General features: G+C 35.9%; 1 long non-coding RNA gene across 3 annotated transcripts; it reads right to left on the bottom strand.

The window, feature by feature from the left end:
• Window positions 1-1,277: 1,277 nt before the first annotated feature.
• LOC121251577 lies at window positions 1,278-21,674 on the bottom strand. Of its 3 annotated transcripts, none has more exons than XR_005938061.1 (4): window positions 21,374-21,674; window positions 20,281-21,141; window positions 9,026-9,039; window positions 1,278-1,288 (listed from the first exon to the last, which is right to left on the bottom strand). It is a non-coding gene; the product is annotated as an uncharacterized LOC121251577 (long non-coding RNA). The 3 variants fall into 3 exon arrangements; XR_005938060.1 differs by lacking the exons at window positions 1,278-1,288; window positions 9,026-9,039 and adding an exon at window positions 19,005-19,124 and having other exon boundaries at window positions 20,345-20,771; window positions 21,044-21,141; XR_005938059.1 differs by lacking the exons at window positions 1,278-1,288; window positions 9,026-9,039 and adding an exon at window positions 19,005-19,124 and having other exon boundaries at window positions 20,345-21,141.
• Window positions 21,675-22,538: the final 864 nt, after the last annotated feature.

The raw sequence follows: 22,538 nt of genomic DNA, 5'->3' as shown, positions 1-22,538 counted from the left end.
AAAATCCCATATGCCTATTTTTATCTCTAATTTCTATGCAATATAAAAAAATACATAGTCATATACTTTTTAGTGTCAAAATTCGAAGGTGTTTACACCTTTGGTCAAGTTCTTCCATCTGCACAAGAATGTTAGAGGCAAAATACACCACACAAATAAGGATAATGATAGATGATGCGAATAAAATAGTAGATCAAACATGTAATTTTATAACAACTTCAAGCCAACTTTGTCTCTTAATAACCTATCAATAAGAGGATGACGAGTGATAATGAATATGATAATGATGTAATGAGATGGATGATGGTTATGAAGATGAGGATGAGATGAGATCATGATGATACGAAAAAGATGATGAGTTGATAAGTTTTATGAAACTACAATGAGACGATGATGATGAATATCGATAATGACGTCATTAGATGGGTCATGATGGTTATGAATATCAGGATATGATGAGATCATGATTTTATGAAAACATGAAGGGATGATAAATGATATGAAAAGATATTGAGATGATGATTAACATAGATAATGATGTAATGAGATGGATTGTGATGGTTATGAAGATGACAGTGTTATGAGACCATGATGAGATGATAAATGATACGAAAACATGATGAGAGATCATGATAATGAGTATGGATAATAATGTAATGAGATGAATCGTGATGGTTATGAAGATGAGGATGTGATGAAATCGTAATAATATTAAAAGATGATAAATGATATGAATAAAGAGCTATGGGTGACCTAACACCTTTACCCACTATGCGATGGAGAGTAGGGCTACTAGGAGAACCCCCGCATCTGACCCGCCCGACCCTTCCTTCCTGCCCCCCCTCCTGTCCAAACTGGGGCCTCCACCCGCATACCATCAATGAGGGCTTTAATTCTTCCATTTGGCGTTGGTGTCGGGCTAGTCCTCTAGCCACCTAGGTTTCAACCGTCCTTCCGGCCCTTAATTTATATAAATATAAATATATAACATAAGTCATAATATATGTATATTAGATATAACAATAATATAAAAACAAAATCCTAACTATAAATACCAGTATTTGTTTCCCCATGCATTTCTCTCATTCACAGTCTTCGCGCTACTTTTCTCCCCCGTCCTTACAGGCTTTCACGCCTAGTGGCCAACATACTCTTTTCTCTCTCCAATCTCTTCTCCTTCGTCTTGTCATTTTCTTCTCGTCCTCCTTTAAGCAGACTTCTGAATTCAAAGACTCACGACTATGACCAAGCGTTTTGGGTCTGCGAGTTTATTGGCCCACGATTGCGACTACGTTTACCCTAGACCACAAAGATTTGGAGGTTGAAGATCTGTGCACATCACTTTATGAATTGTGACATGTGGGTTTGTGCATAGATTTCTACGATTATTACTTGATTTTGTTCAGTTTTTGAAGTTGATTCTTAATTGTTTAAGTTCAAATTGATTTTTTGTTAGATTTGTGAGATTTTTCTCAACTATAAGTTTGTTTTTGCTTTTATTTGGATTTGTAAGATTGATAAATTCGATTTGTGTGATTGTTTGGTGTTAGACAGGATGGTTGGATAGTGGTGGGGCTAATCTACTGCACATCATCCAAATTGGGCAGCCGTCGATAGGTTCTGGGGCCCAACTCAACCCCCTAAGCCCATACGGTGAGTTTTGGAGTTTGAGACCACCCTTCTAGGTTGCAGGCTGCAGGCTGCAACCCTAACGGAGACCGATGCTTCAGCAATATCGTAGTAAAATCCCATATGCCTATTTTTATCTCTAATTTCTATGCAATATAAAAAAATACATAGTCATATACTTTTTAGTGTCAAAATTTGAAGGTGTTTACACCTTTCGTTAAGTTCTTCCATCTGCACAAGAATGTTAGAGGCAAAATACACCACACAAATAATGATAATGATAGATGATGCGCACAAAATAGTAGATCAAACCTGTAATTTTATAACAACTTCAAGCCAACTTTGTCTCTAAATAACCTATCAATAAGAGCATGACGAGATGATAATGAATATGATAATGATGTAATGAGATGGATAATGGTTATGAATATGAGGATGAGATGAGATCACGATGATACGAAAAAGATGATGAGTTGATAAGTTTTATGAAACTACAATGAGATGATGATGATGAATATCAATAATGACGTCACTAGATGGGTCATGATGGTTATGAATATAAGGATATGATGAGATCATGATTATATGAAAACATGAAGGGATGATAAATGATATGAAAAGATATTGAGATGATGATTAACGTAGATAATGATGTAATGAGATGGATTGTGATGGTTATGAAGATGACAGTGTTATGAGACCATGATGAGATGATAAATGATACGAAAACATGATGAGAGATCATGATAATGAGTATGGATAATAATGTAATGAGATGAATCGTGATGGTTATGAAGATGAGGATGTGATGAAATCGTAATAATATTAAAAGATGATAAATGATATGAATAAAGAGCTATGGGAGACCTAACACCTTAACCCACTATGCGATGGAGAGTAGGGCTTCTAGGAGAACCCCCGCATCTGACCCGCCCGACCCTTCCTTCCTGCCCCCCCCCCCCCTCCTGTCCAAACTGGGGCCTCCACCCGCATACCATCAATGAGGGCTTTAATTCTTCCATTTGGCGTTGGTGTCGAGCTAGTCCTCTAGCCACCTAGGTTTCAACCGTCCTTCCAGCCCTTAATTTATATAAATATAAATATATAACATAAGTCATAATATATGTATATTAGATATAACAATAATATAAAAACAAAATCCTAACTATAAATACTAGTGTTTGTTTCCCCATGCATTTCTCTCATTCACAGACTTCGTACTACTCTTATCCCCCTTCCTTTCAGGCTTTCACGCCTAGTGGCCAACATACTCTTTTCTCTCTCCAATCTCTTCTCCTTCGTCTTGTCATTTTCTTCTCGTCCTCCTTTAAGCAGACTTCTGAATTCGAAGACCCACGACTATGACCAAGCGTTTTGGGTCTGCGAGTTTATTGGCCCACGATTACGACAACGTTTACCCTAGACCACAAAGATTTGTAGGTTGAAGATCTGTGCACATCACTTTCTGACTTGTGACATGTGGGTCTGTGCATAGATTTATGCAATTATTACTTGATTTTGTTTATTTTTTGAAGTTGATTCTTAATTGTTTAAGTTTGAGCTGGTTTTTTGTTAGATTTGTGAGATTTTTCTCAACTATAAGTTTGTTTCCACTTTTATTTGGATTTGTAAGATTGATAAATTCGATTTGTGTGATTGTTTTGGTGTTAGACAGGGTGGTTGGATGGTGGCGGGGCTAATCTACCACACATCATCCAAATTGAGCAGCCGTCGATAGGTGCTGGGGCCCAACTCAACCCCCTGGGCCCATGCGGTGAGTTTTGGAGTCTGAGACCACCCTTCTAGGTTGCAGGCTGCAGGCTGCAACCCTAACGGAGACCGATGCTTCAGCAATATTGTAGTAAAATCCCATATGCCTATTTTTATCTCTAATTTCTATGCAATATAAAAAAATACATAGTCATATACTTTTTAGTGTCAAAATTCGAAGGTGTTTACACCTTTGGTCAAGTTCTTCCATCTGCACAAGAATGTTAGAGGCAAAATACACCACACAAATAACGATAATGATAGATGATGCGAATAAAATAGTAGATCAAACATGTAATTTTATAACAACTTCAAGCCAACTTTGTCTCTTAATAACCTATCAATAAGAGGATGACGAGTGATAATGAATATGATAATGATGTAATGAGATGGATGATGGTTATGAAGATGAGGATGAGATGAGATCGTGATGATACGAAAAAGATGATGAGTTGATAAGTTTTATGAAACTACAATGAGACGATGATGATGAATATCGATAATGATGTCATTAGATGGGTCATGATGGTTATGAATATAAGGATATGATGAGATCATGATTTTATGAAAACATGAAGGGATGATAAATGATATGAAAAGATATTGAGATGATGATTAACATAGATAATGATGTAATGAGATGGATTGTGATGATTATGAAGATGACAGTGTTATGAGACCATGATGAGATGATAAATGATACGAAAACATGATGAGAGATCATGATAATGAGTATGGATAATAATGTAATGAGATGAATCGTGATGGTTATGAAGATGAGGATGTGATGAAATCGTAATAATATTAAAAGATGATAAATGATATGAATAAAGAGCTATGGGTGACCTAACACCTTAACCCACTATGCGATGGAATGTAGGGCCACCCTTCTAGGTTGCAGGCTGCAGGCTGCAACCCTAACGGAGACCGATGCTTCAGCAATATCGTAGTAAAATCCCATATGCCTATTTTTATCTCTAATTTCTATGCAATATAAAAAAATACATAGTCATATACTTTTTAGTGTCAAAATTCGAAGGTGTTTACACCTTTGGTCAAGTTCTTCCATCTGCACAAGAATGTTAGAGGCAAAATACACCACACAAATATCGATAATGATAGATGATGCGAATAAAATAGTAGATCAAACATGTAATTTTATAACAACTTCAAGCCAACTTTGTCTCTTAATAACCTATCAATAAGAGGATGACGAGTGATAATGAATATGATAATGATGTAATGAGATGGATGATGGTTATGAAGATGAGGATGAGATGAGATCATGATGATATGAAAAAGATGATGAGTTGATAAGTTTTATGAAACTACAATGAGACGATGATGATGAATATCGATAATGACGTCATTAGATGGGTCATGATGGTTATGAATATAAGGATATGATGAGATCATGATTATATGAAAACATGAAGGGATGATAAATGATATGAAAAGATATTGAGATGATGATTAACATAGATAATGATGTAATGAGATGGATTGTGATGGTTATGAAGATGACAGTGTTATGAGACCATGATGAGATGATAAATGATACGAAAACATGATGAGAGATCATGATAATGAGTATGGATAATAATGTAATGAGATGAATCGTGATGGTTGTGAAGATGAGGATGTGATGAAATCGTAATAATATTAAAAGATGATAAATGATATGAATAAAGAGCTATGGATGACCTAACACCTTAACCCACTATGCGATGGAATGTAGGGCCACTAGGCGAACCCCCGCATCTGACCCGCCCAACCCTTCCTTCCTGCCCCCCCCCCTCCTGTCCAAACTGGGGCCTCCACCAGCATACCATCAATGAGGGCTTTAATTCTTCCATTTGGCGTTGGTGTCGGGCAAATCCTCTAGCCACCTAGGTTTCAACCGTCCTTCCAGCCCTTAATTTATATAAATATAAATATATAACATAAGTCATAATATATGTATATTAGATATAACAATAATATAAAAACAAAATCCTAACTATAAATACTAGTGTTTGTTTCCCCATGCATTTCTCTCATTCACAGTCTTCGTACTACTATTATCCCCCTTCCTTTCAGGCTTTCACGCCTAGTGGCCAACATACTCTTTTCTCTCTCCAATCTCTTCTCCTTCGTCTTGTCATTTTCTTCTCGTCCTCCTTTAAGCAGACTTCTGAATTCGAAGACCCACGACTATGACCAAGCGTTTTGGGTCTGCGAGTTTATTGGCCCACGATTACGACAACGTTTACCCTAGACCACAAAGATTTGTAGGTTGAAGATCTGTGCACATCACTTTCTGACTTGTGACATGTGGGTCTGTGCATAGATTTATGCAATTATTACTTGATTTTGATTATTTTTTGAAGTTGATTCTTAATTGTTTAAGTTTGAGTTGGTTTTTTGTTAGATTTGTGAGATTTTTCTCAACTATATGTTTGTTTCCACTTTTATTTGGATTTGTAAGATTGATAAATTCGATTTGTGTGATTGTTTTGGTGTTAGACAGGGTGGTTGGATGGTGGTGGGGCTAATCTACCACACATCATCCAAATTGGGCAGCCGTCGATAGGTGCTGGGGCCCAACTCAACCCCCTGGGCCCATGCGGTGAGTTTTGGAGTCTGAGACCACCCTTCTAGGTTGCAGGCTGCAGGCTGCAACCCTAACGGAGACCGATGCTTCAGCAATATCGTAGTAAAATCCCATATGCCTATTTTTATCTCTAATTTCTATGTAATATAAAAAAATACATAGTCATATACTTTTTAGTGTCAAAATTCGAAGGTGTTTACACCTTTGGTCAAGTTCTTCCATCTGCACAAGAATGTTAGAGGCAAAAAACACCACACAAATAATGATAATGATAGATGATGCGAATAAAATAGTAGATCAAACCTGTAATTTTATAACAACTTCAAGCCAACTTTGTCTCTTAATAACCTATCAATAAGAGGATGACGAGATAATAATGAATATGATAATGATGTAATGAGATGGATGATGGTTATGAAGATGAGGATGAGATGAGATCATGATGATACGAAAAAGATGATGAGTTGATAAGTTTTATGAAACTACAATGAGACGATGATGATGAATATCGATAATGACGTCATTAGATGGGTCATAATGGTTATGAATATAAGGATCTGATGAGATCATGATCATTTGAAAACATGAAAGGATGATAAATGATATGAAAAGATATTGAGATGATGATTAACATAGATAATGATGTAATGAGATGGATTGTGATGGTTATGAAGATGACAGTGTTATGAGACCATGATGAGATGATAAATGATACGAAAACATGATGAGAGATCATGATAATGAGTATGGATAATAATTTAATGAGATGAATCGTGATGGTTATGAAGATGAGGATGTGATGAAATCGTAATAATATTAAAAGATGATAAATGATATGAATAAAGAGCTATGGGTGACCTAACACCTTAACCCACTATGCGATGGAATGTAGGGCCACTAGGCGAACCCCCGCATCTGACCCGCCCGACCCTTCCTTCCTGTCCCCCCCCTCCTGTCCAAACTGGGGCCTCCACCAGCATACCATCAATGAGGGCTTTAATTCTTCCATTTGGCGTTGGTGTCGGGCTAATCCTCTAGCCACCTAGGTTTCAACCGTCCTTCCAGCCCTTAATTTATATAAATATAAATATATAACATAAGTCATAATATATGTATATTAGATATAACAATAATATAAAAACAAAATCCTAACTATAAATACTAGTGTTTGTTTCCCCATGCATTTCACTCATTCACAGTCTTCGTACTACTCTTATCCCCCTTCCTTTCAGGCTTTCACGCCTAGTGGCCAACATACTCTTTTCTCTCTCCAATCTCTTCTCCTTCGTCTTTTCATTTTCTTCTCGTCCTCCTTTAAGCAGACTTCTGAATTCAAAGACCCACGACTATGACCAAGCGTTTTGGGTCTGCGAGTTTATTGGCCCACGATCTACGACAACGTTTACCCTAGACCACAAAGATTTTTAGGTTGAAGATCTGTGCACATCACTTTCTGACTTGTGACATGTGGGTCTGTGCATAGATTTATGCAATTATTACTTGATTTTGTTTATTTTTTAAAGTTGATTCTTAATTGTTTAAGTTTGAGTTGGTTTTTTGTTAGATTTGTGAGATTTTTCTCAACTATATGTTTGTTTCCACTTTTATTTGGATTTGTAAGATTGATAAATTCGATTTGTGTGATTGTTTTGGTGTTAGACAGGGTGGTTGGATGGTGGTGGGGCTAATCTACCACACATCATCCAAATTGGGCAGCCGTCGATAGGTGCTGGGGCCCAACTCAACCCCCTGGGCCCATGCGGTGAGTTTTGGAGTCTGAGACCACCCTTCTAGGTTGCAGGCTGCAGGCTGCAACCCTAACGGAGACCGATGCTTCAGCAATATCGTAGTAAAATCCCATATGCCTATTTTTATCTCTAATTTCTATGCAATATAAAAAAATACATAGTCATATACTTTTTAGTGTCAAAATTCGAAGGTGTTTACACCTTTGGTCAAGTTCTTCCATCTGCACAAGAATGTTAGAGGCAAAATACACCACACAAATAATGATAATGATAGATGATGCGAATAAAATAGTAGATCAAACCTGTAATTTTATAACAACTTCAAGCCAACTTTGTCTCTTAATAACCTATCAATAAGAGGATGACGAGATAATAATGAATATGATAATGATGTAATGAGCTGGATGATGGTTATGAAGATGAGGATGAGATGAGATCATGATGATACGAAAAAGATGATGAGTTGATAAGTTTTATGAAACTACAATGAGACGATGATGATGAATATCGATAATGACGTCATTAGATGGGTCATGATGGTTATGAATATAAGGATCTGATGAGATCATGATCATTTGAAAACATGAAAGGATGATAAATGATATGAAAAGATATTGAGATGATGATTAACATAGATAATGATGTAATGAGATGGATTGTGATGGTTATGAAGATGACAGTGTTATGAGACCATGATGAGATGATAAATGATACGAAAACATGATGAGAGATCATGATAATGAGTATGGATAATAATGTAATGAGATGAATCGTGATGGTTATGAAGATGAGGATGTGATGAAATCGTAATAATATGAAAAGATGATAAATGATATGAAGAGATGATAAGATGATAAATGTTAAATGATATGAACAAAGAGCTATGGGTGACCTAACACCTTAACCCACTAGATGATGGAAAGTAGGGCTACTAGGCGAACTCTCGTATCTAACCTGCTCGACCCTTCCTTCTTGCCCCGACCTTATGTAGACAGGGGCCTCCAACCACATACCATCAATGAGGGCTATAATTCTCCCATTTGGCGCTGGTGCTGGGCTAGTCCTTGGGCCACTTAGGTTTCAATCGTCCGTCCGGCCCTTAATTTATATAAATATAAATATATAACATAAGTCATAATATATGTATATTAGATATAACAATAATATAAAAACAAAATCCTAACTATAAATACTTGTGTTTGTTTCCCCATGCATTTCTCTCATTCACAGTCTTCGTACTACTCTTCTCTCCCTTCCTTTCAGGCTTTCACGTCAAGTGGCCAACATACTCTTTTCTCTCTCCAATCTCTTCTCCTTCGTCTTGCCATTTCCTTCTCGTCCTCCTTTAAGCAGACTTCTAAATTCAAACACCCACGATTGTGACCAAACTTTTTGGGTCTGCGAGTTTATTAGCCCACGACTGCAAGCATGTTTACCCTAGACTATAAAGATCTATAGGTTGAAGATCTGTGCACACATCAATTTATGACTTGTGACATGTGGATCTGTGCATAGATTTGTGCAATTATTATTTGATTGTGTTTATTTATTGAAGTTGATATTTAATTGTTTAAGTTCGAATTGGTTTTTTGTTGGATTTGTGAGATTTTTCTTAACTATAAGTTTGCTTTTGCTTTTATTTGGATTTGTAAGATTTATAACTTTTGTATGTGTGATTGTTTTGGTGTTCGATAGGTTGGTTGGATGGTGGTGGCGATAATCTACCGCACGCCATCCAAATAGGGCAGTCGCCGATAGGGGCTGGGGCCCAACTCAACCCCCTCGGCCCATGTAGTGAGTTTTGGAGTCTAAGACCACCCTTCTGGAGGGATGCAGGCTGCAACCCTAGTGAAAACTGTATGGTAGTAAAATCCATTATGCCTATTTCTATGTCTAATTTCTATGCAATATAAAAAAATACATAATCATATAGTTCTTAGTGTGTAAATTCAAAGGTGTTTATACTTTGGGTCAAGTTCTTCCATCTGCACATTAATGTACGTGGCAAAATACTCGACAAAAATAATGATAATAGTAGATAATGCAAAAAAAAAATAGTGGATCAAACCTGTAATTTTATAACAACTTGAAGATAACTTCGCCTCTTAATAACCTGTCATTAAGAGGATTATAAGATGATGATGAATATGATAATGATGTAATGAGATGAATGATGGTTTTGAAGATGAGGATGAGATGAGATCATGATGATATGAAAAGATGATAAGATGATAAACTTTTTGAAAATATGATGAGACGATGATGATGAATATCAATATTGACATGATGAGATGGGTCGTGATGGTTATGAAGATAAGGATGGGATGAGATCATGATTAAATGAAAAGATGAAGAGATGATGATTAGAATGAATAATGATGTAATGAGATGTATCGTGATGGTTATAAAGATGAGGATGTTCTAAGACCATGATGATATGAAATGATGATGGATGATAAGTTATATGAAAAGATGATGAGATGATAAATGATATGAAAAGATGATGAAATGATCATGATAATGAGTATGGATAATGATGTTATGAGATGAATCGTGATGGTTGTGAAGATGAGGATGTGATGAAATCGTAATAATAAGAAAAAATGATAAATAATATGAACAGAAGATGAGAAGATAAATGATATGAACAAAGAGCTAGAGGTGACCAAACACCTTAACCCATTATGCGTTGGAGAGGAGGGCTACTAGGCGAACCCACGCATCTGACCCACCTGACCCTTCCTTCCAGCCCCCACCTTGTCCAAAGAGTGGCCTCCACCCGCATACCATCAATGAGGGCTTTAATTCTCCCATTTGAAAGCTGGAGGCGCTGGTGCCAGGCTACCTATGTTTCAACCGTCCATCCGGCCCTCAATTTATATTAACATAAGTAATAATTTATGTATATTATATATAATAATAATATAAAAATCAAATCCTAACTATAAACACAAATGTTTGTTTCACCTTATAGTTCTCTCATTCATAGTCTTCGTGCTACTCTTCTCCTCTTCTTTTCAGGCTTTCACGCCTAGTGGCAAGCATACTCTTTTGCCTCTCCAATCTCTTCCCCTTTGTCTTGTCATTTTCTTCTCGTCTTCCTTTAAGCAGACTTCTCAATTCAAGGACCCACGACTGTGACCAAGCATTTTGGGTCTACGTGTTTATTGGCCCATGACTGCGATAATGTTCACCCTAGACTATAAAGATCTGTAAGTTGAAGATTTGTGCACACATCACTTTATGACTTGTGTCATATGGGTCTATGCAGATATTTGTGCGATTATTACTTGATTTTGTTTATTTATTGAAATTGATATTTAATTGTTTAAGTTCGAATTTGTTTTGTGTTGGATTTGTGAGATTTTTCTCAAATATAAGTTGGTTTTTGCTTTTATTTAGATTTGTGAGATTTATAACTTCAGTTTGTGTGATTGTTTTGGTGTTAGACAAGGTGGTTGGATGGTGGTGACGCTAATCTACTGCATGTCATCCAAATAGGGCAGCCGCCGATAAGGACTGGGGCCCAACTCAACCCCCTCGGCCCATGCCGTGAGTTTTCGAGTCTGAGACCATCTTTCTGGGGTGCAGGCTGCAACCCTAATGAAAACTGTATAGTAGTAAAATTGTTTATGCCTATTTCTATCTCTAATTTCTATACAATATAAAAAAGTACATAATCATATATAGTTCTTAGTGTGTAAATTCAAAGGTGTTTACACCTTTGGTCAAGTTCTTCCATCTGCACAAGAATGTACAAGGCAAAATACTCAACAAAAATAATGATAGTGATAGATAACGCAAATAAAATAGTAGATCAAACCTGTAATTTTATAACAACTTCAAGATAACTTCGTCTCTTAATAACCTGTCATTAAGAGAATGATGAGATGATGATGAATATGACAATGATGTAATAAGATGGATGATAGTTTTAAAGATGAGGATGAGATGAGATCATGATGATACGAAAAGATGATGAGATGATAAACTTTTTGAAAATATGATGAGACGGTGATGATGAATATCAATATTGACGTGATGAGATGGGTTGTGATGGTTATGAAGATAAGGATGAGATGAGATCATGATCAAATGAAACGATAATGAGATGAAAAGATAATGAGATGATGATTAGAATGGATAATGATGTGATGAGATGTATCGTGATGGTCATGAAGATGAGGATGTGATGAAATCGTAATAATATAAAAAGATGATAAATGATATGAACCGATTATGAGATGATAAATGATGTGAACAAAGAGCTATGGGTGACCTAACACCTTAACCCACTATGCGATGGAGAGTAGGGCTACTAGGCGAACCCCCGCATCTAACCCGCCCAACCCTTCCTTCTTGCCCCCGCCTTGTCCAAACAAGGGGCCTCCACCTGCATACCATCAATGCAGGCTTTAATTCTCCCATTTGAAAGCTGGAGGCGCTGGTGCCAGGCTAGTCCTTGGGGCACCTAGGTTTCAGCCATTCGTCCGACCCTCAATTTATATAAATATATATTTAACATAAGTTATAATACATGTATATTATATATAATAATAATATAAAAACAAAATCCTAACTATAAATACCAATATTTGTTTCGCCTTGCATTTCTCTCAGTCATGGGTCTTCGTGCTACTCTTCTCCCCCTTCCTTTCAAGCTTTCACGCCTAGTGACAAGCATACTCTTTTCTCTCTCCAATCTCTTCCCATTCGTCTTGTCATTTTCTTCTCGTCCTCCTTTAAGTAGACTTCTGAATTCAAAGACCCACGACTATGACCAAGCATTTTGGGTCTGCGAGTTTATTGGCCCACGACTGCGACCACATTCACCCTAGACTATAAAGATATGTAGGTTGAAAATCTGTGCACACATCACTTTATGACTTATGACATATGGGTCTGTGCATAGATTTGTGTGATTATTACTTAATTTTGTTGGATTTGTGAGATTTTTCTCAACTATAAGTTAGTTTTTGCTTTTATTTGGATTTGTAAGATTTATAATTTCAATTTGTGTGATTGTTTTGGTGTTAGACAAGATGGTTGGACGTTGGTGGAGCGAATCTACTGCATGTAATCCAAATAGGGCAGCCACCGATAGGGGTGGGGCCCAACTCAACCCCCTCAGCCCATGTAGTGAGTTTTGGAGTCTGAGACCGCCCTTCTGGGGTGCAGGTTGCAACCCTAACGAAAACTATATGATAGTAAAATCCCTTATGACTATTTTTATCTCTAATTTTTATGCAATATAAAAAATAATGATATAGTTTTTAGTGTGTAAATTCAAAGGTGTTTACACCTTGGGTCAAGTTCTTCCATCTACACAAGAATGTAAGACGCAAAATACACGACATAAATAATGAAAATAATAGATAATGCAAATAAAATAGTATATCAAACCTGTAATTTTATAACAACTTCAAGATAACTTTGTCTCTTAATAACCTGTCATTAAGAGGATGATGAGATGATGATGAATATGATAATGATGTAATGAGATGGATGATGGTTTTGAAGATGAGGATGAAATGAGATCATGATGATACAAAAAGATGATGAGATGACAAACTTTTTGAAAATATGATGAGACGATGATGATGAATATCAATATTGACGTGATGAGATGGGTCGTGATGGTTATGAAGACAAGGATGAGATGAGATCATAATTAAATGAAAAGATGATGAGATGATAAATGATATGAAAAGATAATGAGATGATTATTAGAATGGATAATGATGTAATGAGATGAATCGTGATGGTTATGAAGATGAGGATGTTATAAGACCATGATGATATGAAAGAATGATAGATGATAAGTTATATGAAAAGATGGTGAGATGATAAATGATATGAAAACATGATGAGATGATCATGATAATGTATATGGATAATGATGTAATGAGATGAATCGTGATGGTTATGAAGATGATGATTTGATGAAATCCTAATAATATGAAAAGATGATAAATGATATGAACAGATGATGAGATGATAAATGATATGAACAAAGAGCTAGGGTGACCTAACACCTTAACCCACTATGCGATGGAGAGTAGGGCTACTAGGCGAACCCCTGCATCTGACCCACCCGACCCTTCCTTCCTCCCTGCCCCCCCCCTGTCCAAACAGGGGCCTCCACCCCGCATACCATCAATAAGGGCTTTAATTCTCCCATTTGAAAGCTAGGGCTCTGGTGCCGAGCTAGTCCTTGGGCCACCTAGGTTTCAACCATCCATCCGGCCCTCAATTTATATAAATATATATAAGTTATAATATATGTATATTATATAATAATAATAATATAAAAACAAAATCCTAACTATAAATACCAATGTTTGTTTCGCTTTGCATTTCTCTTAGTCATTGTCTTCATGCTACTCTTCTCCCCCTTCCTTTCAGGCTTTCACGCCTAGTGGCAAGCATACTCTGTCTCTCCAATCTCTTCATCTTCATCTTGTCATTTTCTTCTCGTCCTCCTTTAAGCAGACTTCTAAATTCAAAGACCCACGACTGTGACCAAGTGTTTTGGGTTTGCAAGTTTATTGGCCCATGACTGCGACCATGGTCACCCTAGACTATAAAGATTTGTTGGTTGAAGATCTGTGCACACATCACTTTATGACTTGTGACATGTGGGTCTGTGCACAGATTTGTGTGATTATTACTTGATTTTGTTTATTTATTTAAGTTGATTCTTAATTGTTTAAGTTCGAATTGGTTTTTTGTTAGGTTTGTGAAATTTTTCTCAACTATAAGTTTGTTTTTGCTTTTATTTGGATTTGTAGGATTTATAACTTCAATTTGTGTGATTGTTTTGGTGTTAGACAGGATGGTTGGACGGTGGTGGCGCTAATCTACCGCACGTCGTCCAAATAAGGCAGCCGCCGATACAGGCTAGGGCCCAACTCAACCCCCTCGGCCCATGCGGTGAGTTTTGGAGTCTGAGATCACCCTTCTAGGGTGCAGGCTGCAACCCTAACAGAGACTGATGCTTCTGCAATATGGTAGTAAATCCTTTTACCTATTTCTATCTCTAATTTCTATGCAATATAAAAAAAAAATACATAATCATATAGTTTTTAGTATCTAAATTCAAAGGTGCTTACACATTTGGTCAAATTCTTCCATCTGCACAAGAATGTAAGAGGCAAAATACACCAAACAGATAATGATAATAATAGATAATGCTAATAAAATAGTAGATCAAACCTGTAATTTTATAACTTCATCTCTTAATAACCTGTCATTAAGAGGATGATGAGATGATGATGAATATGATAATGATGTAATGAGATTGATGATGGTTATGAAGATGAGGATGAGATTAGATCATGACATGAAAAGATGATAAGTTGATCAATTTTATGAAACTATGATGAGACAATGATGATGAATATCGATAATGACATCATGAGATGGGTCATGATGGTTATGAATATTAGGATGTGATGAGATCGTGATTACATGAAAACATGATGAGATGATAAACGATATGAAAAGATAATGAGATGATGAATAGCATGGATAATGATGTAATGAGATGGATTGTGATGGTTATGAAGATGATGGTGTTAGGAGACCATGATGATATATAAGGATGATGAGATGATAAATGGTATGAAAAGACGATGAGATGATCATGATGATGAGTATGGATAATGATGTCATGAGATGAATCGTGATGATTATGAAGATGAGAATGTGATGAAACAATAAAAATTAAAAAAAAATGATAAATGATATGAACAGATAATGAGATTATAAATGCTAAGTTAAGCAGGAGAAAGAGATATATGGGTGACCTAAGAGCACTCCCAATGGTTGTATATTATCCTTTAAAATACATCACCAAAACCTACTTTTTCTATTTTACATACTGATTTTTACAATATACCATACATCAGTTTATCTATTTTTTCTTTATAATATATTATTTAATAGTTTGTTGGAAAAAAAGTACAAGGAGAGAGAAACTATTGTGAGAGATAAAGTGCATGAAAAGAGAATAAATAAATAAAATATGTTTACATTTGTGTACAATTCACACTACATTTAGCTAAACACTGTAGTAAAATGTAAAATAGATTTGAAAATACATGATCCGTTGGAGGCAGTTTTCAACTACTTTTCTTCAAATTTTACATAAAAATGGATTTTATGAGAAGGAGAGTAGGGCTATTGGGTGAGCCCCCGTATCTGACCTCCCTGACCCTTCCTTCCATCCCCGCCTTGGGCAAGCGGGGACCTCCACCCTTTGAAAGCCGTAGGCGTTGGTGCCGGGCTAGGCCTTAGGCCTCCGAAGTTTCAACCGTCCGCCTGACCCTTAATTTATATAAATATAAATATAATAATATAAGTCATTTTATCATTGTTTGTCTCGCCTCTTATTTCTCTCCTTCCTAGTCGTTCTGCTCCTCTTCTCCCCCTTCCTTTCAAGCTTTCACTCCTTAGTGGCCAGTATCCTCTTTTCTCTCTCCAATGTCTCCTCCTTCTTCTTCTCTTTTCTTCTCCTACTCCTCTAAGCCAACTTCTGAATTCCAAGACCCACAACTATGACCAAGGGTTACGGGTATGCGAGTTTATTGACCTATAACTGTGACCATGTTGATTCTGGACTATAAAGATCTATAGGTTAAAAATGTGTGCACACATCACTTTATGACTCGTGACATGTGGGTCTGTGCACAGACTTGTGCATAGATAGAGGGGGCTGGAGGAGGAGGGGAAGGTAAGGTAAGGAATAGATGAGGAAGAGGAGCAAAAAAAAGGTGGGGGAGGAGGATGAGGCAAGACAATGAGATATAGGCAGATTGAGTTTGGGTAGCATGAGACCTAGTCCTAGTATACAATGGAGAGATGATCCCTTAGTTTACTTGCAAGAGGATAGAAGAAAACCCCTATGCCCTTTCATCCCACTAGTTTTTGTGCAAGAATAAAAAGCCAAATAGATTTGGACAATGCTAATGATGTAAAGGGGGAGGCACTCACACCTTGTCACATGCTTCCATTTCAAATAGGCAGAGAGAACACAGTCAATGCATACTCGTGGTTAGTAGAGTAAACCACCAATAATGACTTAAAGAGAATTCTAATAATATAAGTAATATACAATGAAGCAACTTTAATCCTAAACGTTAAGCTAATTCCAGTGAAGTAATAAAAGCCATTTTTCAAGGACAACTCAAATACAATAGAAGAAACATGAAAAAAGTAATTTTGAAAGATCTCACATTGAGAATGAATATAATGTGCGTTCAAGTCTCCCCCTAACATCACATGAAATTAGAAGAAATATATATCACATAAGAAACATAGAGAAAATGAATAGGACCATGCAATTAGTAGAGACCTAATCTAAAGATAAGAATACTTTTATTTTGGTATGCTAAGAAATGCATCATTATAAATTTGGCTTCAGGGAAAGACTTTATTGGAAATTTTGTTGTTTCAGTATCATTTTGAGAGAGAGAGAGAGAGAGAGTATGAGTGTTATTATGTCCAATGAACTCGCTAAGATTACATTTAAGAAAAGAAATTATAAAAGTTATTAGCAGTAGTAACATATAAGTGGATTATAATAGTAACAAGCATAATCTTGTTAAAGCATATATACTTAAGTCTTTAACAAAAAAGGATTAGTCATATAAAGCACCTATGGAACCATCAAATAACAGAGCAAGAACAAATTAATTAAAATGCTATTACCCCCATATTTAGCTATTGTTCTGCAAAGCATTGTTCCTTTATCTTGCTTTCTAAAATCAAGTGGCACAAATAGATGCTGGAAGGATGTAGAAATCCCTGATACTGAATGAAAAACATGTGTGTATGTGTGTGTGCGCGTGCGCAGAGTTAACTCATATATCAATGTTAAGAAGAACACTTACACCCAAAAAGGCACACATGCACAGGGTTTTGAAACCCATTCTTTATCTCCTAAAGAAATAATGAATATACTTATATACCCACACTCTCAACGATGACAAAAAGTTCTCTCTGCTCTTTGTTTGCTTTACAATGATGGCAACGGACATAGTCCTAACAACACCTTGTTGCATCTTAATGTGGCTGCAAGCAATCCAAAGTTCCTTAAGAAATGGATTAACATAGTCGGATCCAAGAGACATTAGTGATAGTTATCAGGGAAGAAGTTAGGCAATTATGATGATAAAATGAGGCAACTAAAGTGTGCTTGGACTCATTCAATGGTCTTCTCCTAAACAACATTAGCTTGCAATAACATATAATTTGTACTTTTAAATCATATGATAGTTAAAACTTTATGTTTTGAATTGAATACAAGAAAGTCAAGTCAAGGACAATTGAACATTAGGAACCATCACTAAAAGAAAATGAACTAAAGTAAGAGGAACAGATGTACAATATTACTAGTAACTCTATAAAGCATTAGGAACGATCATTGAAAAACTCACATACACACACGCATCATGACAAAGTCATTGCTCTCAGTAATCTAACATAAGTCTTGGTTTAATTTATAGTTTTCCAAGTTTTGGTTCATGCAAATTCCAAATTACATGAGTTTGAAATAATATTCAAACCCATGGTCATTGCTCCCAGTAATCTAAATCCCTAGTACTGCAGGGATAAGCCTCTAAAAATGTATATGTCAGATAGACAAACAAAAATAAAGTTCATAGGCATGAGTTCATGATAAATCCACGTGTAAACAAATTGCTTAAAAATAAATTAAATACAACAGTTAAACAAAGCATTCAGCTTTTGATAGTCCTAAAAGTTTGATTCTCCAGGATACCAAAACCATGCACACTGATTTAGTACAGCTATAATTAACTTTTGACTCAATTTTCAATTTTCCTATCTTCATACCCTAAAAGATTATATAACTCAAGGTAGAAAGATGAACTGATGAATAATATAACTAGTAGCTCTACATATCATTAGGAGGGTTCACTGCCAAAGTCACAACGCACTCACACATATAATAACAAAGCCTTTGCTCTCAATAATCTAATATAAGTTTTGGTTCCATTTATAGCTTTCCAAGTTTTGGTTCATGCAAAGTCCAAGGAATATAAGTTTGAAAAATAAGAATAGTATTCAAACTCAAAGTCTTTGCTCTTTGTAATTTAACTCCCAAGTACTGCAGTTATAATGGCAAACACCACATCGTAACAAAAAACACTTTTATTGAACTGTTAAGAACATATTGTATTCAATGAGACAAAAAGAACATATTGTATTCATCTTCTATAAATTTGTAGCCTTGTTTTTTGAACAGATACCTTAATATTGGAAGATTGGATTTCTTTTCCTGGTTTAGAAGTCCTAGACTTCGGACCTTAACTCATCTCTGTTCAGTATCTAGTAAGGCTTCGTCAATCAAGGATCTCTTACTTTGCAACATGTACAAAAATTTTAAAAATAAAAGAGTCAGATGAAAAGGGAAAAGAAGTAGCTGAATCAAAATGAATATAAAAAAAAAATCATAGAAGTATTGATTATGCAATTCTTTGATTATATCCAGGTACCGCTCGAGAGTTTTTGAAGGTGATTCTCTGAAGAACAAAAGAAAATTTTAATTTTTCACTAATAAAAAACATAAAGAGATAGAGGGGGGAACAACCCATCAATCCAAACAAGAAATCGGTTGAAAAAATTCTTAATAGTGTCATCTCCATGTAAATGAAACATGAAAACTTTCTTGTTTAAACAAGAAAAGCAATAAAGAAACAACCCCTGTACCTCAACAACAAACAAAAAGGAACTAGCAAGAGCTATTCCGTGATAGAGAATCACCAAACATGAAACAAATTATGATAATTGGTTCTTAAGACTTTTTTTAAAGTTTAAACCCATATAAAAAGTCATAGCAGTACAATCAGGAATGACATCATCTACAACATTCTAGTACACAACAGGTGGCACAATATAGCTTAAGGATTGCTAAACTCTGCGGGCAATATATTGGTTACCTACCACATTTTCAACATCTACTTTTCTATGAATCCAGATCAAAGCAAATATTCTGATAAAATTGTGATACCCCATATGATATGGATAAGGGTAGGTGGTGTATGGGATCCCACATTGCTTGGGAATGAGAAGTTCTTGCTCTTTATAAGGTTCTAGTAGAACTCCAATTGTATCATTGACTAGTCCTTTTGGAGTATAGGCCATGTGGTTTGGGCCTTCCATTGGGGCGTTACAAATGGTATCAGAGACTATCCCAACCAGAAATGTGGGACTTGAGCCGTGCCACCTACAATGGACAGGCCCGACGAGGACGTCGGGAATTTAAGGGGGGTAGATTGTGATACCCCATATGATATGGATAAGGGTAGGTGGTGTATGGGATCCCACATTGCTTGGGAATGAGAAGTTCTTGCTCTTTATAAGGTTCTAGTGGAACTCCAATTGTATCATTGACTAGTCCTTTTGGAGTATAGGCCATGTGGTTTGAGCCTTCCATTGGGGCGTTACAAAAATAGACTGATTTGAACGAATAATTTTGTCTTAAGTAATTGAAATATTTAGTCACCATAAAAACACTACTACTATATGGAAAATAACATACCAAATGAGGCAAAAAGGACTCTGTTGCAAAGAAGCTTACCAATTGGAATCTTCCCATGAGGAGAGTTATAAGCATACAATAAATCAATCTTCACCAGACTGATCGGGGGAAAAAAATTAAAACAATGGCTGCATTCATTTCACATACGAACACACAGGTTGGGGGTGGCGAAGGAAAGGAACTATGGCAAATCATTAATGCCAAAATAAGCATCCCATTACTTTCACTTACAAGGTTGTACGCAATTTCAGTAACAAGCATGATGGAAGCCACTGAAGCATGGTTGTTTCACACTCTTAACTGGATACACAACAGTGGCCAAATCACGCACATGATGTTCAATAATCTCGGTGTGAGTCCCACCGCGTGATAGCTGAGGACCAGGTAGGATCACAAAGAAAAATTCAAAATCGTATGGACTCAACGTATACGTTCTCATTGAAGGGTGTAGATGAGCTGAATATTCCTAGCCAAGAGGATAAGCCAAACCAGAAAAGAATTAGAAGTGGATCTGCATTAAAACTGCAAAATCAAGATAACCCCGTGGAGAATTATAAACTTATATGAATCAATTTTCAGTAGAAAGATCGGGGGAAAAGAAAAGGTAAAATAATGATTGCATTCGTTTCAGATACGAATTTATTTGAAGATATAGAGGAAAAAAAAAACAAAAAAACAAAACTAAAGATACTTGCAAATCATTAGTGTTAAAATTTCCCCCCTATCACCTTCACTTACATATAAACCGCACAGGCCTTGGAGGCCAACGATCGCAGTAGGTCTGCCTTGCCGTGAGAAATCTTTGAGGTGCTTCTCACTGCCGGATAGCTGAGGACCTGGTGAGATGACAAAGAAACATTAAAATAGTGTAGACTTAAAGGAATACGTTCACAAACAAGGGTGTGGGCTGAATACTCATAACTAAGAGAAAGAACCGGGCAAGAAAAACATAGCTAGCAAAAGAACAAGAAGCATATGCCCAATTCGAAAAGGAGAAGAGAAAGGGGCGAGCATATCGCAAATCTTTAATCCCGAGCAGACAAAGTGGAGAGAAAAAGGCGTGCATACCGTTAATATTTAATTCGAGCAGACAAATGACTTCGTGCTCGAGCTTGTCTAATTTAAATGATTCTCACGACCTTAGCTCATACTAGAACTCATCGCTACCATTGAAAACTATTAATCAAGAGGCAATGTTTCGCACCAGACGTACACCGATTGAGCAAAATCGAGGGCAAAAACTACCGACGCAGGTATAAAGAGGAATTCCACCGGAAGTCTCTCTCTCCATTCAAATGGCGAACGATTTCACCATCTGGATACTTTGGGGTTTTCTGTTTTACCGTTGCTGGAATGTTTTGCGCTTTATTTTTCAAAATCTTTATCGTTCAAATTCAAATTGGAAAATGGGAAGAAAAGAACGGCTATAAACGGTGTTTTATTTTAAAAAAATATTTTAAAATAAACAGTGTTATAAGCGGAAATTGAACAACGGAGAGAATGGCGGCATTTCTTTTTTTCTTGTAAATTGATTAAAAAACCCACATTTAGAAAAATAAAAATAAAAAGATAAAGAAAAATACTAACTATATTTAAGAAAAACTTACAAAAAACTTATTTCTCCACATAATAACTATAATAAAATTTTAAATTTTAAAAGAAAACTAACAAAATGATTCATATATGTAAAATTGTAATTACAAATAGCAAGTACTCAAAACGTAAAATTATGTATTTTGAATTTAGCTTATAAACTCTTCACACCTTACTTCTTGTTATAAGATTAATTAGACGAAATTAGGCTTTGTATCACAAAATAATATTGAGTACTCTTATTTAAGATTCAGCTGTTTGTTTAGAACTTGGATTAAACTGAGATCAATTCAATCTAATTTTAAGTTGAGTCTAACATATAAATATCCAACTTTCAAATTACTAAACTCATTTCAATTCAAAATCTCTTTACATGTGGGACCCAAAACCTTTTTCAACTTTACACGCGAAACTCAGAACTCAACTCAGCTCAACATCTAAACGGGACCTTAAGCTCAAATAATAATAAGTTAAAGGAGATAATTTAATTATTTGATTCTAATGATATGTGTATATATATTTAATAATAATTCACAATGCACATTATTATAACTTTTGGTAGTTTAAAGTGAACGTTGCAAAATAAATACGGTTGATTTAACACAATTATAGAGTGTTCTAAATTCCAATCCAGTGTTTT

The sequence above is a fragment of the Juglans microcarpa x Juglans regia genome, chromosome 2S, assembly GCF_004785595.1.
Source record: "Juglans microcarpa x Juglans regia isolate MS1-56 chromosome 2S, Jm3101_v1.0, whole genome shotgun sequence".
Classification (NCBI taxonomy): Eukaryota; Viridiplantae; Streptophyta; class Magnoliopsida; order Fagales; family Juglandaceae; genus Juglans; species Juglans microcarpa x Juglans regia.
The sequence above is the reverse complement of the archived record's forward strand: the minus strand, read 5'-3'. Positions and strand labels throughout refer to the sequence as shown.